This window comes from Mastomys coucha, unplaced genomic scaffold, assembly GCF_008632895.1.
Source record: "Mastomys coucha isolate ucsf_1 unplaced genomic scaffold, UCSF_Mcou_1 pScaffold9, whole genome shotgun sequence".
NCBI lineage: Eukaryota > Metazoa > Chordata > Mammalia > Rodentia > Muridae > Mastomys > Mastomys coucha.
The window spans coordinates 17,234,145-17,258,110 of record NW_022196915.1 but is presented as its reverse complement, the minus strand read 5'-3'; the positions used below and the strand labels follow the sequence as shown (position 1 = coordinate 17,258,110).

The following is a 23,966-nucleotide window of genomic DNA, read 5'->3' as shown; positions in this document are numbered from 1 at the left end:
TGGGTCTCTGTGTTAGTTCCCATGTACCTGTAAGTGGAAGCTTCTCTGATGAAGGCTAAGGGAGGCACTGACCTATGGGTATAGTAGACTGCCACTAGGAGTCATTTTATTCCTTTAGCAGAGCAATAGTATTTGGTTTTCCCCTAGGCTCATGACACAACCAGTCTCAAACAGTGTCAGCCATGGGTTCCATCTTGTGACGCAGGCCTTAAATCCAAGCAGAGAGTAGCTGGTTATTCCCACAGTGACTGCCACTACTACACAAGCATATCATGCAGTCAGGTCACTGATGGAGATCGCAGGGTTTGTAGCTTGGCTATAGCTACCTTTCTCCTTCCAGTACTAAGAACAAGTAGTCTTATTAAGAGTGAAGGCTCTATATGCTTAGGCACCAGCTCAACTTCTTTGTGTTCAATAAGATATGTAAGTGTTGTCTTCATTTTGTAGAGAGCAACAGATAGCCTTGGCAATAACCTGAGATGTTTGGGGCTTCCACACAGGGCTCCTTTAGCCAATGACTCAACGAGAGGTAACCCACTCCTGCTACTGGAGGTTCCACTTGATGACAAAAGATGTCTAGCTGGGGACACTGTCTCCTGTCATTTAGTGACTCCATTTAGGTTTCTTTCATAGGTTAGGAAAGCACTTTAATGGAGACAATACACAGAGAAGTGTGAACATAAACTGAGGGATATTCTAAAGTTTTTCCAAAAAAGGGATAATAATTACAAATTTTGTCTGTTAAGATAGGTAATTCTTTTCTCCAAGGTAAACAGCCACCATCTTCATGAGATTAGCAGAGCCTGCTTGCAAGTACCAATCATAATAGACTCTGTGGTCTTTTAACATTCCTTTATGGGAGCAGAGTAAGTAAAGAAGCTTGGGAAACTCCCCTGAACTGTTTCAACTTCTAATTGTTCCTGCTAGCCATTTATATGCAATTCTGTCCTAATTGCAGATCTTAGAGAGAGGCACTCATGCTCCTCCTACCAGCAGCCCTTCACCCATGCTCTATGAATAAAGGTAACAAACTCACTGATTCCCACAGGACGAATTCTGGTGGAATCCTACTTTGGTTTGTCACTGGGCTTTCATGAGGAAGCAGGCACTGTTTGTCTCCTTAAGGAAAAAAATTCTCACAACACTGTAAACTTCAACCACAGAATATCTTAAGATTACAAATAAAAATTCTTTAGAAATTCTACAACAGCTGGGCAGTGGTGGCAAACGCCTTTAATCCCAGCACTTGGGAGACAGAGGCAGGTGGACTTTTGAGTTCGAGACCAGCCTGGTCTACAGAGTGAGTTCCGGGACAGCCAGGGCTATACAAAGAAACCCTGTCTCGAAAAACCAAAAGAAAAAAAGAAAAAAAAGAAAAAAGAAAAAAGAAAAAAGAAAAAGGAAAAAGAAAGCAAGAAAGAAATTCTACAGCAGAACTGGAGTGCCATATTTGATATCCCTTACTAAGCATCCCATACATAAACCAATGTTTGGGGCTAATGAGATGTCTCAGCAGGTAAGAGATCCTTGTACACAAGCCTGACAACCCAACTTTCATCACTGTAACTCATGTAAAGGATGCAGGGTCTTAAACCTGTAATTCTAGCACTTCTGTGGTAAAAACAGGAAGCAGAGATAGAAGAATCTCCTTAAGGCTCACCAGCCAACTAGCCTGGAGTACACAGCATAGCAGAAACAACAAAGATCCCGCCTTAACAAGACAGGAGAGAATGCACTCCCAGAAGTTGTCCTCTAACATCCACTTACAGTCAGTATATGTATGTATGTGCCCACAAATACATTTACACACTCCATAAATACACAAAAAAATATATGTATAATAGTAATTTTTGATGGCAATTTTTAAAAAATATAGCTATACTTCTATCAATGAACAAAGAGTATTCAAAAACTCAGAAATCAATATTAGTCAATGTTGTATATAACACTGGTCTCCAAGCATAACAACCATTACAATTTAATCAGAGCAGCTGTGATTACTACAAGACACTCTCATATTTGGGCCTTCTGAATTCCCACAGAAGGAACAAACATGGAGAATCATCACAGTCTCGCCTGAGATCCCAGCTATGCACTCCTTATACTCCATCTGACCTCTACCTACATATAATTCTGCCCCAGCTCTTGAAGCTGCTGCAGTAAATAGAGAGTTGAAAGTTAAGGGGGTGTGTGAAACTCCATCTATGCAATTATAGAGAAGTCATCTCCCATGTGAGGGTGAGATGTTTCAATGCTGTGTCTGTTGGGGGAGGGCATGACACATATGAGCCCAATAAACTCACTGGTTCACCACACAAAGTTTACTAGAGTCATTCCTTTAGTGTGATGGCAGTAGCCTATCTGGAGTGAATATATGTTTGTTCACACCTCCACTGTGGAAGTTTACCAAACAGCCAATTAAACTATATAAACTGACCACATCCACAGCACAGTTAGCAACATGTTAGTCTACTAGCATCCTCAGGGGCTTCTTTTCTCCTCAGGTAGACTCAGGTAGAGACTCTTCCTACACTTCCTTTCCACAGCACAGGGACAGAATGAGAGATGGAAGGCCATGTGTGACTTCATTCCGTACTCTGCTGCACCCAATCCCTCCAACCTTTGAAAAGTTGGGAATGACGGAGACCAGTCTACCTTCACAAGAATCTAACTCTGAGAAAACAAGAGTCTCAACATTTTTGTTAGTACAAAACAAGTCTGTTGCCATTAGTTTCATGATTCTACTTGCAGTAGCAACAAAAAGAAACCTGGAAATAACTCCAAAAAACCTAGACAAGAAGGGATTAATCAAAGTTACCCTGTATCTATGTAAAGCAGTTGAACTTGCTGTGCTCTTAACCACTAAGCCATGTCCCCAGCCTCTTGCCCCTCTATTTTCATTTCAGTCACAATTTCAAAACTGAGATAAGGCCAGGCATGGTGGTACATAGTTTTAATCCCAGCACTCAAGAGTCAGAGACATATAGGTCTCTTAAGTTCGAAGCCAGCTGGATCTACATACAGACTGAGTTCCAGGACAGCCAGGGCTATACAAAGAAACACTGTCTAGGGTAGGAGTGGAGGAGGTTTGGGGAGAGAAGGAGAGAAAGGGCCTTAACTCTAAGAACTTTCTAAAAAGAAAGCAAGAAAAAGTAATGCCTGGTAAGACTATTCTTTCTGTCCTACAGCCATAAGCTACACAACAACATTCTGTAGATCATAGATTGTGTAAAACATACAGTGTTCAACACAGTGGTCCCATTAGATTAAATCTCCTACAGAAGCTGCGGTTATCACAGATGATGAAATTGCCTAGTAACACATTTCTCAGAACATGTCCCTGCATGACTGCCTTTGTGGCACAACCTGAATTCAGTACTACAGATGGGTGAAGGATTAGGAAAATGAAGAAGTCCCTCTATCCTTCTTCCTTATAACTACAGTAACTTTCAATTTTGTGCCATAGTGCTAAAAATACTCCACTCACTTTTTAAAGTACATTCTATTTTGTACATGTTTGGTTCTATAACTGAAGTTTAAGACTTAAATTATCTAGTAAGTCTTCAACTAAAGACCAGTTACATTTCATGCAAATATGAAATGCTGATCTTTACTAGTAAATGGTTTCATGTAACATTTTCTTTGTAAGCTAACTACAAATTCTAAAATTACTGGAGTCCAATTTTCCTAAATTTGCCCCAATCAATTCCATTCAGTAAAACACTAAAGGTCGACATACATACACATACACACACACACACACAAGGAGGATGGGGAAGGAAAACAATAACCCACAAAGCCTACTGCCTGTAAGGTCCTCTTGCACCACAGTAGCTGTCTCCCTGTCTAAGAGATCACAAGTTCTCCCCAGATGCAGGCCAAGAGCAGGCATTTATTAACAATGGTCAGAGGCAAGTGGATCAACAGACTTGTTTCTGAAGCTGCAATCCTGCAAGGGACATGCTGGCTCTCATCAGTGACCCCAGGGCAATGGAACTGGACTTATTCCATTCCACCCCCACATAAAGCCTGAGAACTAGGTGCTTCTTCATAACTACTATTCCCTCAAAAACTAAAGCAAATGGCTTGGTGCTTCAGTCCTGAAGGTTTCTGCTGAAAGCAAAATACACTGCCAAATATCTGAAGATGCTCAGTTTTCTTGGGAAAATGGACATTATAAATTACTGTGACTTTTTAGTATTTTTAATTTTTTATGTGTATGTGTGTTTTGCTTGCATATATCTCTGTGTACAATGTACATATATTGTGTCTGCAGAGGCCAGAATAGAGTATTAGATCTCCTAGAACTTGAGTTACAGTCAGTTGTAAGCCACCATGTGGGTGCTGGGAATTGAACCTGGATCCTCTGGAAGAGCAGCCAGTGCTTTTAATTTTTACTACTGTAATTTTTAAAAGTGACATTGAGGAAAGGAACCTTGCTAACTAAAACATTAATCAAAATAAGCCCTGCTCATCAAGTGTGGAGGAACATGCTGTAATCCGAGCACTAGGAAGGACTAAGAGGACCATGAGTTCACTCCCAGAATAAGACTATCTTGAAAGAAAGAGGGAAGTGGGGGGGAGGGGGGGAAACTGCTGCAAGCAACAAAACATGACAAGATACTGGCTTCTCTCCTTTAAAACCAAGACGAGTCTCCAAATTGCTTGTTGTCCACATACCTCCACTTAACATGCATATAAGTCCAGATACTCTTCTCAGTACTAGGGAGGCCATGATGATTAAAAGTGTAGAATTCTGTCCTCCCAACAGCCTTTACCATCTTCATCAGAGCAGCTGTGACTAACTGCAAAAGACCCTCAAGATCAAGCTGTTCCCTCATAGAGAAAGGACAGGAAGGTTCAATAGACCCTCACCTGAGATTCCAGCCACTTCTGCCTACACCTCCCTTCCAGCTGTATATTAATTTTGTATAAGCTGCAGATAGTCTCAGGAGGCCATAGAGTATATAGTTCTTGGAACATGCAGTCATGAAGAAGTCACCACAATGGGATGAGACCTAGTGATACTGCTGTTTTGGAGTTACCTACAGTCTTGTAAGTAACCTCTCACCCCTCTGTAACAGCCAATAAACACATTAGCTCACCAAGCTGGACTTTGGTGGAACTGTTACTCAGTCTGTCCTTGGTGTCCTACCTAGGGAGAATGGATGTTTGTTTTTATCACTCCATGAAAAGCCAATGCAACAAAGACAAACACAGCTCTTGCCTACATGGATTTCCCAAGAGTAAATACAAGCAACAATGCATTAGAGAACGTACTTCTATTTCTCCAACAAGGAACAATATGTAAAGTATTCAGATATATACATATATATATACACACACATATATATATCTTAGTTTGAGTATTTATTAAAAATGTTTTAAAGTCTTACAATGAGCTAAGACTAGCTAAAAACAAGAACGTGTCATATAGTAATAAGCATCATAAAGAAGACCGTTGACAGCTGGGCGGTGGTGGCACACGCCTTTAATCCCAGCACTTGGGAGGCAGAAGCAAGTGGATTTCTGAGTTCGAGGCCAGCCTGGTCTACAGAGTGAGTTCCAGGACAGCCAGGGCTACACAGAGAAACCCTGTCTCAGAAAAAAACAAAATAAAAACAAACAAACAAGAAGACCGTGACAGGAAAGCGGCACCTAACATGAAGGTAAGAACAGTCAGGGCTGAGTAAGCCCTGAGCTGACCCTCGCTCACCATCAGAGGACACTAGGTCCTCCCACTTGAGAGGCACAAAAGGTCCATTCGGATGGAGTGTGGGACAACAACTGAAAATGGCAGAAGTGGGCAAGGAAGCAGTCACAAGGGCAGTGCTGGTCACACAGGAGTTTGGATTGGTTTTCAACCTCATGGAAGGCTCTGAGTATGGGAATGACAGAATAAGATCTGAGGAAACAACTGTTTCTCATTTACAGGAAATTTACATTTTTAAATAAAAATAACTTTACAAATGCTGTTCCAGCCTAGTGTTTCTGTGTCTTCAGCTGTAATTTATCTAATATCTGTTCAAGGTAGATTCTGTGTATGGTACTGAAGAGGAATAACAAAACAAGTCTCTAACCTTGAGCTCACAGCTTAACAGAGCCAGGGGACAGTCAACAAATAATTAGAACTGTAATATAAGAAGAGCATGTAGACTGGTGTGCCCAGGAGAAAGGTGACTGATACAGCCTCAGGGAGTCCAAAAGCGAAGCTCTGGCCTTACAAAGCAAGTAGGGACTTGGCTGATGGAGAACTCCTCTAAGTGCTACCTTCAAAGCACTGGTGAGATAAAAGAAAATCCAGATACTACTGAAAACTCTTCCTTTGAAGCAGTTACAGAAGATTATTAAAGTAGAATGGGGAAAAAGAGTTAATACATAAAACTTGAAACTGTGGTGTCATAGGTATTAATGATTAGAACAGTTTTGTTTAAAAAAAAAAAAAAAGAACTCTAATAATATGGTAGGGTATTCTGTTTTCTGTTTTTAAGACAGAGTTTTACCTATCTCAGACTACACTCAAACTCTCTAGGTAACAGAGAATGACTATGAATGTTTCATCCTCCTACCTCACTTTCCATGTGCTAGAACTATAGGCATGTAGCATCGTGTGTGGTTTATGTGGTGCTGGAGATTCAATGCACTCCATACTAAGCTAGCACGATCCCCACTGAGCCGCCATTCCCCAGCCAGATCATCTGGCTTGCTTTTATTTTCCATAGCACTGAAAATGTGACACTCTGCACATCATTCCAACAAGTGGATCTGTGTTTCTTTTCAGAAGTGAAAAGTGTATACATGAACTACATTCATTGAAAATTACTACTTGTGCCAGGAATGGTGCACACACCTGTAGTCCCAGCACTGGAGAGGCAGGGTCACCTGGATCTCTGGTCAGTTTGAGACCTGGTCTACAGAGCAGGTTCCAGGACAGCCAAGGCTACACAGAGAAATCCTGTCTCAAAAAAAAAAAAAATTTTTTTTTAAGTAACTTAATAATGTACCTCAAAATCTTAAACAAAAAGAGGCCAGGCACAAAAGTTAGACAGAAATAATAAATTTCACAAGTGAAATGGTGACAAAAGGGATGATACTCCTCCTAAATGTCAGTAAAACAAAGAGTTGGTTCTTTGGAAAAAAAAATGAGGTAGAGAAATCCTTAGCCCAAAGAAAGAGAGACCCAAATTAATAAAGTACGAGGTGAAAAGGTATATACAACAACAGATATCACTGAAATCCAGAGGATCAATAGGTAATACTTTGAGAAAGGAATTACAATAAACTGGAAAATAAAAAAACAGACTAATTTCTAGATACCCATGACCTAACAAAATGGAACCCTGAGGATATAAAAAAAAAAAAACTAATCAGATCTATAATGAGCAGTAATACTGAAGCAGTAATAAAGGATAAAATGACATTACTGCTCCTCAATCTATTCTCTAAAGCAAACAGGAAAGGAATGGCTAATCTTGGCTGTCAACTTGACTACATCTGTAATCAACTAAAATTCAAGCATGTGAGGTGAGACCCAAACCTAGGCCCCACCTTCTAGTGGCAGCCCACATAAGAGGACTTACTACAAGAAAAGGTTTGCTTTGGCCTGCTTGCCCTCACTCTCACTAGCTAATCCACCTGTCTTCCAGCTGAAGCAGTCTTTAAGGATACTAAAACCTATTTCTTCTTGATTCCAACACATACTGAAGACCAGCTGGGACACCCAGCCTCCTGGACTGATGAACTACCACAACATTCTTGGCCATCCAGTGAGAAAATAGCCATTGTTGGACTAGCTGGACCACAGCCTGTAAATCCTCTGTGTGTGTGTGTGTGTGTGTGTGTGTGTGTGTGTGTGTCCTGTTCTAAATACAAGGATTAGTATAAACAGAACAAGGACAAATTAGCATGGTCAATACAACAGATGAAGAAAGCTGTGTAACAAAGTTACATTACATACCTTTTAGGGTATGTAGTGGCTACTCCTGGTTGTCAACTTGACTATATATAAAATGAACTACAATCCAGAATTGGAATGCTCACCTGTGGCCCTAATCTGGAGGCTGAGAGACACAAGTTTCCAACCCGAATCTTGGCATGGATTAAGGCATAGTGGCTATGAATCCCAGATTAAAATAAGAAGATCTACGAGTTCGAGGTCATCTGGGATTAAAGGTGTGATGGCACACACCTTTAATCTGGGCCACACCTTTTGCTGGAGACCTGTATAAGGACATTGGAAGAAGGAAGGCTCACTCTGCTTCGCCTGCTTGCCTTGTGGGACTGAGCAACTGCTAGATCCTTGGACTTCCATTCACAGCTGCTGCTGACCTTTGTTGGGAGTTGGACTGTAAGTCATCAATAAATTCCTTTACTACATAGAGACCACTATAAGTTCTGTGACTCTAGAGAACCCTGACTAATACAGGGTAACTCCAAAGAAACTAAGGACTGAAGAGCCATATCTCACCATAATAAAGACTACAGCCAACTACCAAAGTCAACATGAAGGAGAAAAAACTGAAACTGTTTCTAGTCTAAAACAAGGAGGGTCAACTCTCACTACTCTTATTCAGAACAGTGCTTAAAACCTTGGCCAAAAGCCAGGTGAAAGATAGAAAGAAAACAAGAGTTAGCACTTTTGCAGATATGGTTCTATTCTTAGAAGGGCCTAAAGTCTTCTATAACACTCTTAGCCGGGCGGTGGTGGTGCACGCCTTTAATCCCAGCACTTGGGAGGCAGAAGCAGGTGGATTTCTGAGGCCAGCCTGGTCTACATTGTGAGTTCCTGGACAGCCAGGGCTACACAGAGAAACTCTGTATTGAAAAACAAAAAACAAAAAACAAAAACCTCTTATAAACACATTTAGTAAAGTAGCAGTATGTATCAGTGGCTTTTGAATATACTAATAACAAAATTGCTGAGAAAAAAAATTAAACAATCCTAGTCACAAAAGCTTTTTTAAAAAAAAATCTAGAAATAAACCCAACCAAAGAAGTGAAACATGTACAATGAAAGCATTTTTTAAAGAAGAAAAATAACTGAATTCATTTAAAAAGTTGAAAGAAAATCTCATGTCACAGATCAGTGTGAGGTGCACACTTGTGATTCCAGCACTTAGGAGGTGTAGACACCAGGATGTGGAGCTCACGGCCTGCCTGCCTGCCTGCCTGCCTGCCTGCCTGCCTGCCTGCCTGCCTCCCTATCTATCTATCTATCTATCTATCTATCTATCTATCTATCTATCTATCTATTTATCTATCTCTACTTCAAAGTCAACTTGGGCTACATGAGAGACAGTCTCAAAGAAAGGAAGGAAAGGAAGGAAGGCTAGGAGGAAGGGAGAGAATAAAAAGAAAAGAAAAGCCCCACTGAGATCCTATCTCATTCAGAATATCTATCAACAAGGGAAAAAAAAAAAAAACAAGTGTTATCAAGGGTCCCTCATTAGCCCCTGCACCCTCCTTATACATTCCCCGAGGCCTATGACCCTTGCAGTCTGTATTCACCTACACAAGACTTCACAAGGTTGGGGCCAGCAATGGTTCCTCTTGAAGAGGATGGAGTGCTCACAAGGCAGGTTCTTGAGACATTCCCCTCCCTGAGTTAATAGAACAATAGCTGAGGAGAAACATTGTTCTCTGCTGTAGCCACCCTGAAAGTTGCTCCTGCTATGGACATAATTTCTCACCCAGCCTCTATAACTAACCGCAATGGTTTAGATTGGCCCAGCAACCTCCATGTTGGCAGAATTGTTTCTTTGGTCTCGCTCATGCCCTATCTGGGGTGAACAGTTGTTTGTACAGTTCTCTCTGGCAAGTTACTATGATAACATGTGGATGTGATGTTAACTAGTACCCATGGGGGCTAAAAAAGGGTGTCAGATTCACTGGAGCAGAGTTACCGATAGCTCTGAGCAATCTGAGGTGGAAGCTTAGAACCAAATTCAGGTTCTCTGCAGAAGTAGAAAATGTTCTTTAACACCTGAGCCATTTCTCCAGCCCACTACAAGTTTGGTTGTTTTTTTTTTTTTTTTTAATAAGTCTTTTTTTTTTTTTTAAGGATTTATTTATTATATGTAAGCACACTGTAGCTGTCTTCAGACACCCCAGAAGAGGGCATCAGATCTCATCACAGATGGTTGTGAGCCACCGTGTGGTTGCTGGGAATTGAACTCAGGACCCCTGGAAGGGCAGTCAGCGCTCTCAACCGCTGAGCCATCTCTCCAGTCCCAGTTTGGTTGTTTTTTAAAGCTTTACTTTTATTTGTATGAGTGCTTGCCTACATGTACATAGGTATACCATGTGTTCATAATCACACACACACACACATTACAAGTAAAATTTCATAATAACAAAAGAATAATTTATAACTCCTTAGCATTCTGAAAACATGTAACTAACTCAACTCCTAAAATCTTTAATTCTATAAAATCATTTCCTCCATCTCTGACTAGATATTTATATTTTATAAATACAGGTTAAATATTATATGTCAAAACCATTATGCAGAGTTATTATTCAAGCGAATAAGTTTACCTAAATGTTTACTAGTTTTCTACTAATTCAGAAGTGAGAGGAAAAGGGGACAACACTTAATCCTAACCAGAAAAGGTAGGTTGAATCACTAAGTATGCCTTTCAGGTAGCTGTGGTTTATGTGCAACTTTTTTTTGTAAGTAGTTTTTTTTTTATGTATTTTTATTGAATATTTTATTCATTTATGTTTCAAATGTTATCCCCTTTCCCGGATTCCACTCTACAAACCCCCTATCTCATACCCCCTCCCCCCTGCATCTGTGAGGGTGCTCCCCCACCCTTCTACCCACTCCTGCCTCACCACCCTAGCATTCCCCTACTCTAGGCATCAAGCCTTCACAGGACCAAGGGCCTCCCCTCCCTTTAATTCTAGATAAGGCCATCCTCTGCTACATATGCAGCTAGAGCCATGAGTCCCTCCATGTGTACTCTTTGGTTAGTGATTTAGTCCCTGGGAGTTCTGAGGAGTCTGGTTGGTTGATATTGTTGTTCTTCCTATGCTTAGTCCAATGTTTGCTTTGGCTGCAAACATCCACATGTGTATTGGTCAGGCTCTAGCAGAGCCTCTCAGGAGAGGCTGGGTTTGGTGGCTGCATAAGGGATGGATTCTCAGGTGGGGCAGCCTCTGGATGGCCTTCAGTCTCTGCTCCACTCTTTGTCCCTGTATTTCCTTTAGACAGGAGCAATTCTGGTTTAAAATTTTGGAGCTGGGTGGGTGGCCCCATCCCTCAATCGGGAACCGTGTCTAACCTCTGGATATGATCTCTACAGGTTCTCTCTCCCCTTTGTTGGGTAGTTCAGGTAATGTCATCCCCGTTGGGTAATGGGACCCTCTTGCTTTCTTGGCTTCTGAGACTTTCTGGTGGCTACCCCCAGTTCCCCATCCACCCATTGCTACCCACCTCTGTTCAATTTCCTGACCCTCTGTATTTCTCCCTGACTCCTCTCATACTTGATCCTGTCCCCCTCTTAATCCCCTCCCCTTCCTCTCTTCCTCCCAAGTCCCTCTCACCCTCTAATTCCCGTGATTATTTTGTTCCCCCTTCTAAGTAGGACTGAAGCATCCACACTTTGATCTTCCTTCTTCTTGAGCTTCATATGGTCTGTGAATTGAATTGTAGGTATTCCAAGATTTTTGCCTAATATCCACTTATCAGTGAATACATACCATACCATCTGTGTTCTTTTGTGACTGGGTTACCTCACTCAGGATGATATTTTCAAGTTCCATCCATTTGCTTGTGAATGTCATGAATTTCATTATTTTTAATAGCTGAGAAGTACTCCATTGTGTAAATGTACATTTTCTGTATCCATTCCTCTGTTGAGGGACATGTGGGTTCTTTCCAGCTTTTGGCTATTATAAATAAGGCTGTTTGAACATAGTGGAGCATATGTTCTTATTACGTGTTGGAGCATCTTCTGGGTATATGCCCAGGAGTGGTATAGCTGGGTCCTCAGATAGTACTATGTCCAATTTTCTAAGGAACCACCAGACTGATTTCCAGAGTGGTTGTACCAGCTTGCAATCCCACCAGCAATTGAGGAGTGTTCCTCTTTCTCCACAACCTCTCTAGCATCTGCTGTCACCTGAGCTTTTGATCTTAGCCATTCTGACTGGTATGAAGTGGAATCTCAGAGTTGTTTTGATTTGCATTTCCCTGATGACTAAAGATACTGAATATTTCTTTAGGTGCTTCTCAGCCATTTGAGATTCCTAAGTTGAGAACTGTTTAGCTCTTTACACCATTTTTTATTAGGGCTATTTGGTTCTCTGGAGTCTAACTTCTTGAGTTCTTTGTATATATTTAAGGTAGCACTGAGCTGTATATACATTTAGAACTGTTAAAATTATAAAATTTCAGTCATTTACCTCTATTTTTTTAATCTGAATAATAATAAAAAAAAAATGCTCTTAGAACTGGAGAGATGGCTCAGCAATTACAAGCACTTGCTGCTCTTGCAGAAGAGCTGAACTTGGTTCCCAGCATCCACATGGCAGCTCAGATCTGCCTGTAACTACAGGTCTAGGGATCCAATGCCCTCTTCTGACCTCTGGGGGTTCTTGTATGTACATGATGCATATACATACACTTGGGTACAAAATATATACATAAATGATAAAATATTTAATGTACCTCAATTATTTTTATGCTCTAGGCAGGGATATGCTATGTGCACCTGTATGGCTGTCACCTAATCGTTCTAAGGTTACTTTACAAAGACACAAGTAAAAACAAAACAAATTAGTATCTTGAAATTATAGCTGCAATCTGTTATACATTATTTTTAACAAGAGAGATTTGTGTCTATGTGTTTCAAAAATTCCTGGGGTTGGAGTAGGGGGAGGCTAGAGAGATGGCTCATCAGTTAAGAGTACTTGCTACTCTTACAGAAGAACAGGGCTCTCTATTCCTAGGACCCACATGGTGACTTACAACCATCCCTAATTCCAGTTTCAGGAGCTCTGAAATTCTTTTCTGACTTTCTCCAGCACCAGGCAGGCATGTGGTGCATAGACATTCATACAGGCAAAATACTCATGCACATAAAATAAATAAATCTTTAAAAAATATATTTTAGGGGCTGGAGAGATGGCTCAGTGGTTAAGAGCACTGACTGCTCTTCCAAAGGTCCTGAGTTCAAATCCCAGCAACTACATGGTGACTCATAACCATCTGCAATGAGATCTGATGCCCTCTTCTGGAGTGTCTGAAGACAGCTACAGTGTACTTACATATAATAAATAAATAAATCTTTTTTTAAAAAAAAATTTTAACTCCCCAAAGGATAAAAATATTAATTTTGACCTCAAGCAAAATAATTTTTAAGTAGCTTTAAACTGAACAACAAAAAATAAAAAAATAAATTGTATATCAGCAAGAAAACTTTTTGAGCTATTCAATTACTAAAGTTCTTACTTCACCTTATGCTGTCATCCCAAGTGTGTAATCTTGACTACCATAATGGCTAATCTTGGCTGTCAACTTGACTACATCTGGAATCAACTAAGACCCTTGCAGCTGGGTATGTCTGTGAGGATTTTCCTATATGGGAGGGTGGGGGCTGCAAGACAGTGCCTCTAACAGAGCTCTGGCTGTCCTGGACTTGCTTATGTAGACCAGGCTGGCCTCAAATTCAGAGATCTACCTACACTTGCCTTCAGAGTGCTGGGATAAAAGGCATGCAACACCATGCCTGACTGAGAGATTTTCTTAATTGGATCATGTGAGGTGGAAGACTCACTTAAATCTGGGCCACACCTTCTAGTAGCAGCACACATAAAAGACATAAAAGAAAGCTTTTGCTTTTGCCTGCTTGTCCTCACTCTAGCTTACAAATTTGTCCATCCTCCTGCTAAGGCAGTCCTTGATTATTAGAAACTACTTTGGGATTTCAACACATACTAAAAACCATCAACTCTACAGGACTCCTCTGAAACTCCAGCACCAGACCGGTCCTGCTGAGACACCCAGTCTTGTGAAATGAAACACTACCAGAATCTTGGCCTATCAATTGGGAGAGACTATGCAGACCATAGCCATAATCTGTAAGCAACACTAATAAATCTCTTCCACATACACACACACACACACACACACACACACACACACACACATTTTATACACATCTTTTGTATATGATATATATGTACATATCTTTTCATGCTTATCAGTTCTGTTCCTTTAGAAAACACTAATACAACTATTAACAAACCATGTTCTATCCAGACCATAGCAACTCTAATAAATCATTCATTCATATATATACACACACATAGTATTTTTGTATTTTTGTATATATTACACATGCACACATACTTTTTTCATGCTTATCATTTATGTTCCTTTAGAAAACACTAATACAACTATTAATAAACCACTTTCCATTTCTCATCTAAGACCCTCTCTAAGAACTGTAGAGATGGCTCAGTGGCTAACATAGTTGTTCCAAAGGACTTGAGTTCAGTTCCCAGTACCTACAGCAACTGCCTGTAATTCCAGCTCCAGGAGAATCCAAGACCTCTGGATTCTGAAGGCACCAGCACATTCTCACACGCACACACACATAAAATTTTAAATAATAAAAATAAATCTTAAAAAATACACTCTCTAAATATTACCTCATCCCAAAACCCAATCCTTCCCACAAAGTACTCTTTAACTACTCTATCTATCCCAAATCAATTTAGTAATTAACTTCTTTCTATACTAACTAAAACAGTAAAAAGGAACTAATACATGCAATACTGTACATACACCATGTCAGAAATGCTAATACTCCCTGCATGGGATTCAGTTCAATAAAATAACTGACAATCTACAACATTCAAGACATATTTCACATCATTTGACAGAATATGGACTCGTCACTAGAAAAATAGCTCACTGGTTAAGAATGAGTACAGGCCCAGCATTTATGTGAGGTGGCTCATAACTACCTGTACCTCCAGCTCTAGGGAACCCAACTCTGGGCTCCTCAGGCACTGTGTTCGTGTGCATATAACACACAACATGGGCACACATACATACACACACACAGTCCAGCCAAGATCGCCAGGGCTACACAGAGAAAACCTGTCTTAAAAACCAAAAAGGAAGCAAAAAAGTCCTGAAAGATCACGTAAAGACAAAGAGAATTTAATAAAGTTTGAGATTTTTTTTGTTGTGCTTTTTAATGAATCTTTAGTTAATTCGAGATTATACTGAGCCTGTGTTTATTATTTTGTGGAGTTTTTGACAAAGTCTGTTTATTCTGTAGCTCTGGCTACCCTGGAACTCACTCTATAGACCAGGCTGGCCTTCAACTCATAGAGATCCACCTACCTCAGCCTCCCAATAGCTGAGAGATTAAAGGCATACCACACCCAGCCTCTGAGCCTGAATTTATTTTGGTTAATTTATAATTACTAAATACACGAATACCAATTCCTTCTATAATATCTTTACATAATTTTTATTTTGTGTGTCTTAATAAAATTTAACTAATTTGTAGAGAGAATCTCTTGAGAGAATCGCTCGTCTGGGATGGAAGCATCACCTGTCAATTAAAAGCTGATTGGCCAATGAGCAGAGGCAAGAAATAGGAGGTGGGAGTTCCAGTAGAGAGAGGATCTCTAAGAAAGAGTCAGGAGTGACAAGGATTAGCCCTGAATTCTGAGGAAGAAGGTCACATAAAAGTGAAGGAGATGTAACTAGCCATGTAGCATGATCTAGACTAGTTTAAAAGGGATAAATGAGTTATGAGCTAGCAAAAAAACGAGCCAAAGCTATTGGCCTAGGCACTTATTCATATATATGTGAATAAATATATACATTTATACTTATTTACTCAGATATTCACATATAAGAAGTCTACATACTTCGTATAATTTATATATATGACCTTCATATAATTATATTATATTATATTATATATTATCCCTGCGTTTCAGGGAACTTGGGTGCAGACAGAAAAGCATAGAATTCAAACTTAGAAAGAACCAGGCTTAGAGCCTAAAATGTTCCAGGTGGAAGGCATGGACAAGCACTCCAGGGAAACAGCACGTTCCTAGATAGATGCGGGAACCTAAGCCTAGTGCATCTCACAGGCGCAGTTCCTTTAAGAGAGACCAGCACTTTGCAGCAAAACCAGCAGAAGGTAGCCAGCTAAGTAAGGCCCATGAACTAACTCAGAGCCAGAGCTGCTCTGTGGTCTCTCTCAGATGGGAGCTTTAGAGCAGAGTAGCTGAGGCTTCTCACAAGCACGGCATGCATGGTTCCGGAGAAAAGCCGAAAAGCCCATTAGAGAGAGTTAGCTTGCTCAATTCAGATTCATGCTGGAAAAGCCTACAACTTCCCAGAGTAGCACTGAGAAGTCCTGACTTGAGTAGGCCGGAGCCCAGAGCCTGGAGCCAACAGCCTTCCTGACATGCTAGCTGAGCAGCAAAGAGAAGCCAGCTACAGACATATGAAAACAGTGGGAAAAGCTGAAAACTCAGCAGACTTGGTAAGATACCTGGAAATTCCTCAAGCAGAGTTAGAGGCTAAAAGGAAAATATTGTCTATGTTTAAAATGGAGGAAAAAAGCAACAATAGAGTACACTTGGACCCTGTATAATTTTGTTGATTATCAGCATGCAAATAATTATATGTTCAATAATGACTGTAGTTGTAAATATTCTCTTTAAGAAAGATCAGAATAAAGCAGACTTAGAGAAAGAAAAGACTGAAAGATGGAATGCTAGATTGGAGGCCAAAGAACAGAGGTTAGAGGATTCTTCAAATCAGAATATAGAATCTTCAAAAGAATCCAATCTGAAACCTACAGCAACAACAGGAAAAGTAGTTGCAGATGAGAAAAATCCACAAATGCTTGAGGAATTAGAATGGCAACCCATAAAGATATAATATGCTGAGTTAAGAACACAGGTTCTAGAGCAATGTCATACAATAGCTTATACGTTTCATTATAAAGAGTTTAAAATGTTAAATATGTACATGTGTTGGTATATAGAATTGATATATGTTCAGAATTCTAAGAGGCTTCTGCCTTAAATTCTGGGAAGGATGCTTCTGAGATTACACATTTATTAGAGATGATGGCTTTCTCGGAGATGTGTTTACAGTTTGAAATTGATAACACTTCAACATAGGTATCCATTAGAATACAACAATTATTTGCATGTTATGCCATAAAACATGTTATAGACATATCTTACAACCATACAGGCCAAGCAATTATGGTGAGATCTAATTGTACTTTAAAGGAAATGATCACAGAGCAGAAGGGGATATGGAATCCCCCAGAGATAGAGTAAATAATCCTTTATTGACTTTAAGTTTTTTAAGTGTTAATGAGACAGATAACACAGCTATTGAGAAATACTGGATTATGAAAAGAACTGAACTAAATCTAAATCAGCCTGTTAAGGATGTCCTAACTTCAAAGGGAGGGGAGGAGCTGCGGTATGCTGGGGGAGAGGCTTTACAGTGTTTTCACAGGAAAAAAAAAAAAGTATGGATTCTTAGCACCTATATGGCACCTTAAAACTGTCTATAACTCATCTAACTCCCCTTTGTGAACCCCCAAGGGTACCCAGCATATATGCTGTTCATGGACATACATGCAGACAAAACACCAATACACATAATAAAATAAAAAATTTTAGTTTTACTTTAAAGACTCTTTAAGTGGCGGGGGGGGGGGGGGGGGGGGGGGGGGGTGAATCTATAATCCTGGAGGTTCTGTGGTGAAATGGGAGGCAGAAACAAGAGTCAATATGCACTGCAGCAGAAGAAACAATAAGAGATCCTGCCTCAAAAAACAGGGCAGAAAGGACTGGAGAAATAATAGCTCAGCAGTTAAGACCACTTGCTATTCTTGTTTTATTTGTTTTTTGGTTTGGTTTGGTTTTTGTTTTTTGTTTTTCTGAGACAAGGTTTCTCTGTATCGCCCTGGCTGTCCTGGAACTCACTCTGGCCTTGAACTCAGAAATTGCCTCAGATTGCCTCTCCCTCCCTAGTGCTGGGATTAAAGGTGTGGGCCACCACTGCCCAGCTAACCACTTGCTATTCTTGACACAAGACAGGGGCTCAGTTCCTGAAGCTCACACAGTGACTCACAACCATCTATAACTTCAGTTCCAGGAATCTGATCCCCTTTTCTGACCTCCATGGGCAAAAAGGATTCAGATGGTCCACATACCTATATGCAAGTAAACATTCATTCATGTAAAATCAAAAAATTAATTTAAAAATAAACAAACTCAAAATGGAACAAGTAAACAAACTTAAAAATTAGTCATCTGACCTCCACACATGTCCATAGCCATACCAAACAAACAAACAACAACAAAAACTTTTTAAAAAGAAACTTTTTTGGTTTTTTGTTTTTCCTTTCCAAGACTGGATTTCTGTGTGTAGCCTTAGAACAATCTGTAAACCAAGCTGATCTCAAACTTAGAGACTTGCCTCTGCCTCCCAAGTCCTGGGATTAAAAGGATAAGTCACCCACCACCATCAAGCAGAAAGCTTGCAGAAAAAGTCTCTATTTTTCCTTTAATAACTTGTTTTTAATTCTCCTTACCCTCATTTTTGAAAACTTTAAACATGAATTTTCAACAACCTAACTACATCTTTTCTGTTTATAAATCACTTTCCAGTGGGGCTGGTATCACTTGAAGTACAGTAGCGGCCTACCAAAACCCCACTCCCTAAAGTCTAGAGGCTGAAAATTTGAGTAAATAACCACCCCCCCCCAAACACTTGCCACCAGCTTAACAATTATGTATAAAGAAAAACTGTTTTCAAATACAAAAATACCCAAATTAGATACAAATTGTATTCATGAAAAGGAAAATACTCTGCCATAGCAAATCTGCACCATTTACCAGGGACATTTTTAAAATTTCACTGAAATTGCTATAAAATATTAGCTATCAGCCAAATAATGCCATAAAGTCTGTTTAAATTTTTAAAATGGAAATTTTAATATAATTTTTACCATTCAAATTCCTGTATAAATAATATTTACTATTTGTCATTTAATATGACTCTAAGGCCATAATAAAAGGTCGATGAAGCTTGATTTGTTCATCTTTCTACAGACATTAAATTCAGATGACATCTTCTACCACACCACATTTCTGAAGCTGAACCCACTCTAGTTCTCACTATGAAACAGAATGTTTCACAACCTTACAAATGTGCAGGCAGGCAAAGAGTTTTGCACTTTGGTGGTGGTTTTGTACTTTGTATAGTTGGGAATTGGTTTTTTTTTTTTGAGTCAAGGAAAGTCTCATGTAGCCCATGATAGCTTAAAACTCACTGTATAGCATTGGATGGCTTTGAACTCCTGATCCTTCTGCTTCCTAAATGCTGGCACTGCAGGCCTATATCATGATGCCTGGCTGCCAAAGGTTTTTTTTGTTTTTTGTTTTTTTAATACATCCCTTTCCTGGGCTGGCAAGATGGCTCAGCAGGTAGGAGCACTGACTCCTCTCCCCAAGGTCCTGAGTGCAGGTCCCAGCAACCACATGGTGGCTCACAACCATCTGCATTGAGATCTGGCGCCCTCTTCTGGGGTGTCTGGGGTCAGCTACAGTGTACTTATATATAATAAATAAATCTTTGGAAAAAATATATCCCTTTCCTTTATTTTTTTTAAAAATTTATTTTATGTATATGAGCACACTGTAGCTATTTCCAGACACACCAGAAGAGGGCATCAGATCCCATTACAGATGGTTGTGAGCCACCATGTGGTTGCTGGGAATTGAACTCAGGACCTCTGGAAGAGTAGTCTTAACCACTGAACCATCTCTTCAGCCCCCAAAGCTTTATTTTTAACATTTATTTAAAATCTCTGTATGTGAATTTGTGAGCACATATATGGCAAAGTATTTTTAAAGAGAAAAACCATGGTTCCCAGAGAAACAATTAAAGAGAAAAAAGCCTCTTTTGTATTTTGTTTCTCATATATGCCCTCAATTGCATCCCAAAGATTCAACATTTTTACAATGAAAAGTTAAGAATTCGGGGCTGGTGAGATGGCTCAGCGGGTAAGAGCGCCAGTTGCTCTTCCAAAGGTCATGAGTTCAAATACCAGCAACCGCATGGTGGCTCACAACCACCCGTAATGAGAACTGACGCCCTCTTCTGGTGCATCTGAAGACAGCTACAGTGTACTTGTAATAAATAAATAATAAATAAATCTTTAAAAAAAAAAAGATTTATTTATAAAAAAAAAAAAAGAAAAGAAAAGTTAAGAATTCAAAAGCAAAAAAAAAAATAAATAAATAAAGCCTCAGAAAACTCAAGCAGTTCATCAATGGTGGTAAAATCATCATATATTCTACTAGTTCTTGAAACTGTAAACTCTGAATGAAATGACCAAATTTAAGTTAGTTGTTGGCCCATCAACATGCTGATTAGACAGGAAAACAAAAAAACAAAACACTTTGACCTTTGTGGAGAATTCTACATAAATCTCTAACCTGGGTAGTAAACCATTGCAACTTTCTATCACACAGATGTCTTTGCAGACAAAAAAAGAAAAAGAAAAAATCCAGGAGTTTGCAAGAAGCTAACAAGCATTCCCTTAGAACCTACCTAACCTGTCTCCTTTCGCAGTAGAAACAAAGGGCTCATGGATACATTCAGACACTTGGGAGACACTGGCAAATTACTGCAGCACTTACTTCCAGTGGATATTTAAAACCCAACTTTTTGGCTAGGGTTCTAATGGAAAAAAGTGACTTTAATTAAAGGGACTTTATAAAAAACTACACCTGGCATAATTTTTATTTATATTTTGTTCTTGTTTTTACTGTTAGACTTTTAATGAGTTGATAAACCAGGTGTACATGCAGAGCCAGCAGAAAGAATAAAAACAGGCAACCTCAGGAAATAGTATGTTGGGAGGACCCTCCAGAATGCACCAGAGGCCTGGGAGGTGAGAGGCTCACAGAACTCAAAGGGCGGGACCTTAGATGAAATGCCAGACAGTAGGGAGAGAGAACTTAGAGAGACCACCTCCAGCAGGAAGTGAGGGATGGGGTTGCCATCCCACAGTCACATCTCTGACCATAATTGTTCCTGTCTGAAAGAACTGCAGGGATGGAAATGGAGAAGAGCCTGAGGAAAAGAAGGTCCAGGGACAGGCCCAAAGTGCGATCCAGCTCAAGGGGAGGCCCCAAGGCCTGACACTATTATTGAGGCTATGGAGTGCTCGCAAAAAGGGACCTATCATGACTGCACTCCAGAAGACCCAACAAGCAGCTGAAAGAGTCAGATGCAGATATTTACACCCAACCAATGGACAGAAGCTGCTGACCCCTGTGGTTGAATTAGGGAAAGGCTAGAAGAAGCTGCGGAAGAGGGTGACCCTGTAGGAGGACCAGCAGTCTCAATTAACGTGGACCCCCAAGATCTCTCAGTCACTGGGTCACCAACCAGGCAGCATACACCAGCTGATATTAGGCCCCCAACACATATACAGCAGAGGACTGTCAGGTCTGTGTTCAGTCAGAGAAGATGCACCTAACCATCAAGAGAATGGAGGCCCCAGGGAGTTTAGAGGTCTGGTTTGCTGGGGGGGTGGGGGGGGAGCATCCTAGTGGAGGGAGGGATGGAGAGGAGATATGGGATGTAGAACAGTTGGAGGGTGGAAGGGGAGGGGTGGAGATAAAATCTGTGGTGAGAGAAAGAAAAAAGAAAGAAAGGAAAGAAAGAAAGAAAGAAAGAAAGAAAGAAAGAAAGAAAGAAAATATTAGTAAACTAAAAAAAATCTGTCATTTTAAAGGTAGTTAAAGCATTATATTCATTAATTCACTGGACTTCTAAAATATCAATTTTCATTCAATTTTCTTTGCAAATTCTATGCTTAACAGAATTAATTCATCTACTGACAGCTTTAACTCTAACTTGTTCAAAAATTCATAATTCTCCCTTCAAACCTACTCTCTACAAATACATCTGTTTCCCAAAGTAGATAATGATACAATAATATAACCTCGACTATGAACATAAAGACTCCCAGAAACCACGATCCTCACACCAAAAACTGCTCAGTTAAAAATGTCCTTCTGACCACAAAGCTCAAAGGTCAGAGACTTAAGACCCTGTAGATGCTGGAACCCTACACCAGTACAACTCAGCATCAAGACTAAAGCGACCTCCCAGGATACCTGCTCTCCTTCGAAAATTAATACTGCCCCTTTCCCGTTCTAAAACATCCTGCTTGGAGGCAAAATCCATTAGAAGTCAGGCTGATGGCTGCCTTGGGAGAGGGCAGGTGTTTACTCAACTAGAGGAACCCCTTGGTGGGGGAGGGCTGGAAATGTTGTGTATCTTAAAGTGTATATGGCTATTAAGGCGTATGCATATGTAAAACAAGGCCCTCTGGATTTCATAGTTAAATTGTGAAAGGTATAACTTCTTAAGTATATTGAAATGCCTTCTTTAAAAGTCTGTGTTCAAATAAAGTTCACAGAATTATTCTGGATTCAGCTAACAAGATAGTTTTTCCAACCTATTTTTATAAAGACACATATTGTGATTTTATGTAGATAGAACCTTTCAGAACTTTAATTTAAAAAATCTCACTTTAAGACGTCTCCAAATTTTAGAACCAAAAGAACAGTGATCTACTTATCCCATTTTTGCAAATAATGAGGAAGATCAAAAACTACACTGGGTAAGACCCCAAGATAAGGCGGCTCGTCAATGGCAACGTAATAGTTATAACACAACTCTTTCCTTCTCTCGGGCCTCTCTAGTTCCAACTGGCTGCTGTGTTCCTGACATTGCAAACAAATCTCAACTCTGACTCTACCTGTGGCCTAGAAGAGTTCAACATTTGCTGCGAGTTAACAGGCCCCAATGTGCACTTCTGAAAACACATTCATCTTCCTCCACCCCATCTAGACAGCTGACACAACAACAGTTACACGCTCGAAGCCTTCATTTTGCTTCAGACGAAATAAAGTATGACATCTTAAAAATCGTGGTTCAGGAGAGGCCATACGCAGATATTTGACAAAATCCATTTTAATTCCTTTAGATTTTTTTTTTTTTTTTTAAGAATACAGAAATCACAAGACACCACTCGGGGCCAGTAACCGCTGTGAGTGACCCGAGAGGCAGAGCGCCCACCAAGTTAAAAAAAAAAAAAGCCCTACTTGAGACAGGAGCGTCCCACCCCACTGCACCGCCAGCTCTAAAGATGAACTGGCTCTGACAGCTTAGTTGGAGACCCCACGCGAACAGCTGGCGTCTCGGGGGGGAAAACTTAACACGCCGTAGATCCCTTCCGCGGGAATTTATTTCTGGTCTCACAAGGCTTTTCTGCTCCGCAAAGAGCAGGCCTCGCTCCCCAAGACACAGGGCTCGTCCCTCCAGCGTCTTTGCAGCGAACAAAACAAGACTTGGGAACAGAAAACGAAACGGTCACGGACCTGCGGAGCAGCCCCGGGACGCTCACCAGATCTGCGCGGGGGGTCGGGCGGCGGCGCCTCCCCGGGGCGAAGCGCCGGAGAGGCCGGAGCCACCGGTTGCCGTGGAAGCTCAGACTCGGCCACCGGGCTGCTGCTGCTGCTGCTGCTACTGCTGCCGCTGCCGCCGCCTAGGCCCTGCGAAGTTGAGCGGCGGCGCGGGCTGCGGGTTCGCGCCCCGCCCGGAGCGAGCCCGGGGGGGCGGGTCCGCGGGGGCTCGGCGGGAGGGCGCTCGATGGGGGCGGGGGACCGGAGCCTGCAAGTTGGGAGCCCGCTGCGGCCACCCGGCCACTTTGGCCTCTCGCGCCCAGCCGGGCTGACGCGCGCCGCTCCCCTGTTCTCTCTCCCGGCAACGCCGGCCTCCGCCGCGGCCGCGAGGTGCCCGGGCGCGTCCCCGCAGCCCCCGCCGGCCGACGCGCCGAGCCTCGGGACCGCGCCAGGCCGCGCGCGGGCGCCGC

The 23,966-nt window shown here is 41.0% G+C and overlaps 1 protein-coding gene across 4 annotated transcripts in view; it reads right to left on the bottom strand.

Annotated features, from left to right (window-relative positions):
* Sfmbt1 (Scm like with four mbt domains 1) overlaps positions 1-23,966 on the bottom strand; it is a 119,013-nt gene that overhangs the window by 93,945 nt on the left and 1,102 nt on the right. The window contains exon 1 of one of the 4 annotated variants that reach the window (XM_031362923.1): positions 23,473-23,836. The exons of 2 other annotated variants lie outside the window; for them this stretch is intronic. The gene's annotated coding sequence lies outside the window, so the exon portion shown is untranslated. Of the gene's footprint in view, positions 1-23,472; positions 23,837-23,966 lie in introns of those variants that run through there. One more of the 4 variants, XM_031362922.1, reaches the window with a different exon arrangement.